The 9839-nt window shown below is 37.0% G+C and overlaps 1 pseudogene; it reads right to left on the bottom strand.

Annotated features, from left to right (window-relative positions):
* Positions 1 to 241: 241 nt before the first annotated feature.
* On the bottom strand, positions 242 to 1730 carry LOC122194858 (uncharacterized; annotated as a pseudogene).
* Positions 1731 to 9839: the final 8109 nt, after the last annotated feature.

Genomic DNA, 9839 nt, shown 5'->3' with positions numbered 1-9839 from the left:
TGTCATACAAGGTTCCTTATACATATATTTGAGAAAGTATGCATCAGCTAGAACACTTGCAGAGAATGAGTCTGATAATCGTTGTGAATAATAATGTTTCCTTCTCTTCTTCTTTCTTTCAATATCCATTCAAACACAAGCACCTATTTAAGATGATTATTATAAGCATGAAATATGAAAAAATCATATATAATCTCTAAATTAATCATAACACAAGGCATCATAAATCCAATATGTAGCATTAAAAAATGAAATATAACAATATCCAAATGAAATAATCCACTCAAATTAAAAAAACAAATCCTATCAATAATAAATCATCGATGAAATTATATAAAAAAAGTTAGTTACCAATGTTATTCTTATAATTCAGTCAGGCTAGCCTACCTGCATCATTTGGGAGAGTAAAAAACAATTCTCTTTTTACTGGTTCTTCAAACAAACTCATTGCAAAGCACCACAACTCACTCCCATTTATCATTATCCCATCATCATCCATTTGATAAGCAAACCTATAGCTGCACTTATACTAAAATCATGACTTTGATTGACAGTAGATGTATCTGACTCTAATAGTTCAAGAGTACATTTTTGAATGACATTTTGTTGAGTCATAAATCCCTTAAACATTACAGATCTAGCTGATTCTCTATTTTTACGTTTCATCTCTATAGGTTTAACTTTGGAACTTCTTTGGAACTCTTTTGATGTTGAGTAGATCCCCCAGAATTGTTCGGTAACAAGACACCGCCGACCCAATTCATGAAATTTGAATAAAATCGACATTTTCTTCTTCTAAGTTATCCAAGTGAGAAGAGTGTCGAAGGTTTTGAGAAGAGAAAAAAGTGTCATCACTAGTTGGGACATGATTATTGGTTGCTACATCATCACCCATTGTAGGATTTTCATCATCAATAAGGACATGAGGCATAGCATTGAGAGTATTTGGATCCATGGATGGTGCCACATAGTCTGCACCACTCACAACCACATCCCTAAATATTTGATCCCATGCTTCTTGTAGCTCTAAAGAAGGTTGTTTTTTCGAATTCCCTTAACATTCGGGTTTTCCTATATAGTATAATGTTTTTCTGTTAGTTTTCAAGATAACGAGAAAGTTGCATTAGTTAAAAAATATATTCAAATTTATTACCTTAATTTTTTTGTCCCGCCATTCATCTGGACAATTTAGTTGCCATGTACTCTCATTCCAACCAAGACTGATCTCCCCAATTTTTAAGGATTTCCAAAGATTATAACCTTTTTGCATTCAATCATACTTGTTCTTTAACACTTTGTAGTTATTTAACTTGGTATTAGCATCTTTTTCAAAAATTGGCTGAAGGTCTTGCCATTTAATTAGAGTGGTACGACCATTCTTCATGATATATTTTTTTAATATATCGCACAAAATCATGACCGACTTATCTGGCCAATCACATTTTTCCCATTGTCATTATTCAAGGCCATAGTACATGAATTTGAATTAAAATAACTAATTATTGAATTTTTATAAGGAGAATAAAAAGAATGAGAAGCTTTGTAAAAAGAACAAATGGAATAAGAATTAGAGGCAACCGGTAACAAAGAGACCAACACAAATACTTTGGATAGGGGAAGCACTTAACAGTGGACATGCTTTCAACCTCAAAGAAATTGATGACAAAAGAGTGCTTATCCTTAGATGTAAACCCCTCAGTAGCACCCAAGAACATCAAATAGTCCCCAAGGGCAAAATCGTAAAAGCAAGATAAAACAGTCCCCAGGGGTATAATGGTAAAAACCACAGAACAAATATGAATGTTACCAACTGCTTATAGAGTGAAGATGGTGACAGATAAAATGGAAAAAGGAAACAAGGGCCTAGTCATGTCCCTTTTTTCTTTTCAATACAAGCATCTAATTCCAAAAGTGGTTATGCTTTGTGTTCCAAGTCTTGAAGAAGTAATCCACCTCTCACAATATAAAATACTCCACAATTGTGTATCAGATGGAATGCAAACTATTCTTCTTACATGTAAGATTAAGAGAAAAAGGAAGCATATATTTACAAAGAAACTGGGACCTATATAGCTTAACCAGGTAACATAATTTTCAATTTTGTTGAATAACCATCAATTGACTCCACATCTGTGTATCATAAGACTTGATAGAGCAAGGGCTTAACCAATAAGCAGTTAATCCTTGAAGACATAGCCCCAAGACATAGACCTGACTTCATTGAGTTGGAAAACCATGTAAAGTTACCAACTTTACGTTCATGCAAGTCTAAATGAAGCTCTTAAGCTAAAAAAGGAATTAATAAGTGACTTAAAGTATGCATGTGACCAATTAACTCATAAAGCTTGCACCTTTATGCTCAAGGAGTCCAAAACAAACTTAGATATGGAATAACAATCCCTTAAAAACGATTTCACTCTCTTATCAACCCAAAAGGGGTCAAAAGCATAATAAAGCACAAAATGAAGAGATCTAGACATCTACAAGTCAAGGTTCAAACTTGATACCTTAGAAAGCTTGCACGAGAGGAGATGATTCTGGATCCAAAGCCTTCCCACCAAGCAAGACAACTTCAATCTCTCCTCTTCCTTCACAAAGGCCAAAAAGGAGTACCAAGAACTTCTTACTAGCTCCAGAACACCACCAATGGACTTAGGGATCTATTTTAGGGTTTTTGTGGCAATGGAGGCTGGTAAGGAGGCCATGAAAGATCTAGTATGCTCAAGAATCATATTAAAATGATATTGCTAATTAACATATGATACTAATGGGTCACACTAACAACAACTTGATATAAATTGATTATTTATGCAAGTCTACAAGCTCTTACAACGAGCATACAAAGGCAACTCTCCTAGCATCCTATCATGAAAAAACTAAGCATATCCTTAGCCTTAACTAGCATGCGATTCATAAATTCACAGATCAAAGCATATCAAATAACGTGTATGAGTATTTTAGGAAAACTTACTTGAGCTCGACTAATTGCATGCACCACACCCTTTCTTATTTTAGAAAAACCCTTTTCTCAAAATATATTTCTTTTTGAAAAACTTTACTAAATCCTCAGTTTAAGTTTAGACACACCCGAAAGTGTGCCCAAATCCCTTAAACCAAGGATCTGATACCAACTTGAAACGTCCCAAAAATATGATCCAAAAATTTTATTTTTAATTTAAATAAAACAATATTCCAAAAACATTATCCATAAAACTCAACTGAAAATAAGTATCTCAACATCATAACAATCAGAGTGATATCTCAAAAGCAGAAACCATGTGGTGTGTGCGATGCTGTCAACCCGAGCACTTCCCCTTGGAACCGAAGTACCTAAAACATAAACCGAAAACTGTAAGCACAAAGCTTAGTGAGTTCCCAAAAATACCACATACCATACATAATAACACATAATCGGCCCCGCCTGTCATCGGTCCGCGCCCGACATCGGACCCCATCCGGTATCGGGCCCCGCCCGACATTGAACCCCGCTCGGTAATAGATCGGGCCCCGCACATCATACATATAACATATATCAAGTAAACACATACATATACAATAATCACAAATATACATAACATACAAAATGATCATCGGGCCCCACCCGGTAAGCATATAAGCACATAACACATGCAAGAGTCAACGCAGACAACTAGCATACTAATATAGCATAAACATGGGCCGACAATGGTGCCTTCGACCCGTTAAACCCATTGAGGAAACCCACATCTGAATATGAGTGATAGTGGAAATAGATCCTGGCTCCAAATATCAGCTCAACCCGACACCTAAATAGTAACCAATCCTTATATACCACTCAAAATACCTCAGCAACCCCTTTAGGTCAAACTTGGTCAAAGACAGAAGTCAAGGTCAAGGTTAACTGTCCATGTTGACCCAACACGCTTTGTTGTAGGGATGTCAAAAAGTCCCGTGGGACCTCGTTCCCATGGGGCCCCGTCCCATTTAGGAGAAATTTTTTAAAAAAAAATTGGGGGCGGGGGCGGGGCAAGGTTAACCCTCGTTTTAATTTTGAGGGCGGGGCGGAGGTAGGCAATCCAGTCCCGAAACCCCAATGGGGAACCCGTTAATAAATTACACTAATATTTACATATATTAATTATAAACTATAACATGATTTTGAGCTTCCAAAATTCATCAAAAAAAACATGTTTTTAAATTGTTAGTATAATGTTTTTAAGATGTCATATTTTTTTTAACATGTAAAATTCTACTATAAATAATTATTTGTTACCTAAAAAATAGTTTTTTAGTGTAAATAACAACTTCTTTTAGCCAAAAAAAAAGGTAGCCAAAAATCATTCGGAGGCGGGGGCGGGGGCGGGGGTAGGAAGGCTGAACATTTCGAGGGCGGGGGCAGGAATGGGGGAACAAGGAAATTTCGGGGGCGGGGGCGGGGGATGCACTCCCCGTCTCGTTTGCCCCCGTTGACATCCCTACTTTGTTGTCTTGCAAACACGCCATGTTTCTCCATTATCCAAATAGTTGGGGAAAACCCCAGCCAACAAGCCATGTTGACTTGCAAACACGTCGTGTTTGCCTGAGTTCCAACAGCTTAACACATTAAGCTGCCTTCTTCGACTCCAAGAGTTCCAAAGCTCAGATCTAAACCAAAATAAGATTTAGAAGGGTAAAGTTTCTAGCTTTACCCATAGGGAGTACCAAAAAGGGTCCAAAACCCAACCATAAGACTTGATAGAGCAAGGGCTTAACCAATAAGCACTTAATCCTTGAAGACGTATCCCCAAAACATAGATCTGACTTCCTTGAGTTGGAAAATCACGTAAAGTTTCCATCTTTACGTTCATGCATGTCTAAATGAAGCTCTTAAGCTAACAAGGGACTTAATAAGTGACTTAAAGCATGCATGTGACCAATTAACTCATAAAGCTTGCACCTTTATTCTCAAGGAGTCCAAAACAAACTCAGATTTGGAATAACAAGCTCTTAAAATGATTTCACTCTCTTATCAACCCAAAAGGGGCCAAAAGCATAACAAAGCACAAAATGAAGAGATCTAGAAATCCACAAGTCAAGGTTCAAACTTGATACCTTAGAAAGATTACACAAGAGGAGATGATTCTGGATCTAAAACCTTACCACCAAATAAGACAACTTCAAGCTCTCCTCTTCCTTCACAAAGGCCAAAAATGAACACCAAGAACTTCTTACTAGCTCAAGAACACCACCAATAGACTTAGGGATCAATTTTAGGGTTTTAGTGGCAATGGATGCTGGTAAGGAGGCCAACCATGATGACTTAAGGCCTTTAAATAGGGTGAATCACCCTAAAAATTAGGGTTTCTCCACCAGCCACCAACACGTCGTGTAATAACACAAACACGCCGTGTTGGTCCAATAAATTTTGTGGCCCAAAGGCCTACCGACACACTGTGGTGAGGCTTTACCATGCCTTGCTCAAAGAGAATTACGAGGACATTTTGGAATTAAATCATACCTGGAATCGAGTGTTACATTTTTGCTCATAAGGCTCAATCTAGGGTCAGGGTTACAAGTGAGGGTGTTGGAGAGATGGAGGCTGAGAATGGAATGAGGTTGGGGGAGTTAAGTAGCTTAAATAGGGCTCAAACCACGAAAGTAGGGTTTGGACACTGATTACATACGCCCAACATACTCAATTTACACCCAACGTACTAGGGATGCCCTAGTACGCCCAACGTTCGCGACTCAACCCAAAACCGCCCTAACTTCAAATGATTATAACTTTTTCGTTCCAACTTTGTTTTCGACGATCTTTATATCCACAGAAAGGTATTGAGGAGCTTTACAACCGTATATAATTACTTTTTACTTAAAACACATCGAAATAAAATCCATAATTCATAAAAGAAGTCTGGAACACTACTTTCCCATTTTACCCTTTGACTCCAAAACGAACTTCGTTCCAAACTGAACTATCAGATCACATAGCTACATAACCCACATACAAATGGGCCTAAACCTCTCTTCCCCCAAATCGCAAACCCTTATGATACTTGATCTTCGGTTCATGGCCCCGAATTGTGAAACGAATCGAAACAAATTGTTTCAACCCATCCTAAAAACCAGCTGCAAAACGCCAAGCTAATCTTGCCCACTACAACAAACCCTCAACCATTGTCAACCCCTCCTGGTACTTTGACTTTGGATCCACTAATCATGCCTTACCAGATCTACAACGTTTAACTGTTGCAGATGAATACCAAGGATCAAACAAGCTTCAAGTGGGTAATGGTAAACATTTGTCTATTTCTCATGTGGGTTCATGTTCACTACATCATCTTAAGTTGTCTAATGTTTTTGTTGTTTCTCAACTCACAAAACATTTACTTAGTGTTTATAAAATCACAAATGACAATCAAGTATTTATTGAATTTTGGCCTCACTCTTGTTATGTTAAGACCTTTCAGGGAAAAACACTTATCCGTTGAGACGTTAAAGATGGTTTATATCGGCTTCCTTGTTCACTCAATAAAACCCAAGGTCGATCTTTTCGGTGTTCGTACTACCTTACATGGATGACACAAACGACTTGCAAATCCTCATGAACCGATCTTGCAATGCTTAGTCTTTTCCTTCCAACTTCCTCTTAGTTCAAATAAACTTCTAGCCGTGTGTGACTCTTGTCAACTTGGCAAGAGTCATCATTTTCATCTTCTTACTTCTCATGTTACATCTCATAAATATTTTGATTTAATGTACTCATACGTTTAAGGTCCTTCCCCGGGTTTTTCTATGAATGGTCATCACTATTTTGTTCTTTTAATTGACGAGTGCACCAAGTTTGTATGCATTTACTTTTTATCTCACAAATCTCAAGTTTTTTTTTTCTAGCTTTGTTCAATTTAGAAAAATGATTCATACCCAGTTTAATTGTGATATAAAATGTCTTCTAACCAATTAGGGTGGTGAATTCCGTAATGTATTTACCTTCTTACGCACCTATGATATTGCCCATAGACTTTCATGTCCCCACACACTCGAGCACAACGGAGCCGTTGAATGTCAAAATCATATCATTGTTGAAAAGGGACTTACTTTTATTGCTCACTCATCAATTCCACAATTTTTTGGGGAACATGCTTTTCACACCACCACCTATCTTCACAATCAAACCATCATTCCGAACCAAAATTATAAATCACCTTACCAACTCCTATACAACCGAACACCAAATTATGGCTTCCTAAAAAAATTGGTTGTTTTTGTTACCCTTTTTTCGCCCTTACACGCATCAAAAAATCGACTTTAGATCACTTCCATGTGTCTTCATCGACTACCGCCCCTCACATAAAGGATACCAATTACCTTTTTATGGTGTAATCTATACATATTGTGTTTTAATTTTAATTTTCGATGGTGGGTGATGTTATGGTTTGGGAATTTGATGAATCAATGAGAAGGAGATTTTGTGGGTTGAGGGGGTGAGGGTTTGGTAAAGGAAAGAGTTGGTGGAGACATATAACACCGATGAGAGGGTGGAAAGGAGGCCAAAATGTATTGTTCCGACGGCCATTGTAGATGGTGAGAAGAAAGGGAACGAGATGTTTGAGAGACAGGATGTGGAGAAAGCCTACATATATTTAGGAGGTTTATTTGAGTTTTTTCTTATTTACATAAATGGTCCCTACAGTTTTCTTAAATAAACGAAAAAAGATAAAGAATGTCATATATATCATTTCACAAGTATTTAACTAATATTTTTAACAGAGTTAACAAAAGAAAAAAAAAACTAATCGTTCTTGATTTTAAAACCACAAAAACCACAGATGTAATGCTTTTGAAAGATACTCTAATAATGCAAGTTTTTAAAAACCACATAGAACCATTTATAAATTGTTTTTTTTTAATATAATTGTAAACTACTCTCTTCATACATTATTTATGGGGATAATGACTTGAAAGGGTAACGAACTTTCGACTTTGTTCACATTTAGTCACTAAACTTTTTTTCGTTATCTATTTGACATTGAACTATTGAAACTGTTCACATTTTACCCTTATGACCGGCTGTTACTGGTCATATGGGTAAAATGTGAACAGTTTCAATAGTTTAGTGGCAAATAGATAACGAAAAAAAGTTTAGTGACTAAATGTGAACAAAATCGAAAGTTTGTTTCCCTCTAAAAAGTTCAATGGCTAAATGTGAACAAACTTCCTATTGTATTATGTTTTAGCAAATTATTTATTTTTGTTTAATTGTAGCAACATTTGTTGATGAATAAATCTATGAAATAAAAAAACAAAATGTAACATCCGGATTTCCAGGTATCATAATTTAAGTATTTTTCTTTTGAGTTAAGAAGAGAGACTCGACGAGTTGACGCCTCAACTCGGCGAGGAAGGTCGCGACTGATGACTCAGATTAATGAATGGACTCGACGAGTCGGTGAGGCGACTCGACGAGTCCGCGCTGTTGGCAGAAACCCTAAATCTTTGGGCCCGAGCCATATTTAAAGGCACTTATGGCCTTCAATTGCGACTACCTTTCCCATAAGTGAGAACCCTAGCGAGCTTGAGTGTGTAGAGTGAGAGGAAGAACTATCTTGAGCTTTTTGGTGTGATTTTGCAAGAAAGGAGAAGAGTTCCAACAAGAGGGACCAAGGAAGGTTATTCTTCTGAGTTATTCAAGCAAGGAGCTTCATTCTGAGGTATAAAAATGAACCCCTTTCCTTCCCTATTGTGTAGATTCCATTTTGGGGTTAGGGCTTGAATCACTTCATCTTTGGGGTTTTGAATGCCTCAAACCCCTCTTGCAAGTTTGTGTTATAGATCTGGATGCTTCTAGGTCCAGAGAGCCGAGAATATGAAGCTTTAGTAGAGTAAACCTTGGGGTTTGAAGTTAGGAATCTAGACCCTTCTAGGTCCAGAGAGCCGAGAATATGAAGCTTTAGTAGAGTAAACCTTGGGGTTTGAAGTTAGGAAGCATTTATGGGATTTTTATGGTATATATAGTTACTTTTATCTTCCACATAGATATGAAGTATTTTATATAAATTACGTGCTATGTGTGCATATTATTTGAATACTTGCTGTCTATGCTGGATGAACGATTTTATACATGTTTTAAAAGATTTAAACGGTATATTTATTTTATATCTACAAATATGTTGCAGATGAAACATGGGTAGATGAAATAGTTGGTGTGTGATGAAATAAAATGATGAGAGATAGGTGATGATAGAAAGGTGATGATAATTAGGTAAATAGATGATGATGAATAGGTGATGTAGGATGAAAGGAGATACCATAACCTTAACCGGCAGTGTGGCGATGTAGTCATCTACCAGAGTATAGATGGCGACCACGGACTATTCTAGACAACCTAATGGAAACACCAGCAGACCCATAACCTGTAGGTGATGAATTAAGAGTTCAGACGATGTTGTAACTGATGGGTTTAGAGCAAAACATCATTCTTATGGTGCACATGCAAACCCTAATAGCATTTGGATCTAGTTTGTCTAATGAGCATGCAATTGAATATCCAAAGCTATAAACCCTAGATCTAGCATACAATTAATCATATTAACATAAGATTGGGGTTTAGATCTTACCTTGATTGTTATGTAGCAATAACAATCTCAAATCCTCCTTTGTAATGGCTTTAGAAAGCTCAGAGTCACAAGTGTCACTCCTCTAATGGCTCACAAACACCAAGAGCAAGAGGATGAAGAATGGTAAGAGAGTAGGCACCCAAAAACGTGTAGAAACCCTAAGGAATTAGTTGGCCACGTTTTTGGTGCCCTAGGGGTCCTTAAATAGTGAGGCTATTAGGGTTATCTAACAAGGAAACCCTAATTTGATTGCTTAGGCCCTAA

Source organism: Lactuca sativa, chromosome 6, assembly GCF_002870075.4.
Source record: "Lactuca sativa cultivar Salinas chromosome 6, Lsat_Salinas_v11, whole genome shotgun sequence".
NCBI classification, from domain to species: domain Eukaryota; kingdom Viridiplantae; phylum Streptophyta; class Magnoliopsida; order Asterales; family Asteraceae; genus Lactuca; species Lactuca sativa.
The sequence above is the reverse complement of the archived record's forward strand: the minus strand, read 5'-3'. Positions and strand labels throughout refer to the sequence as shown.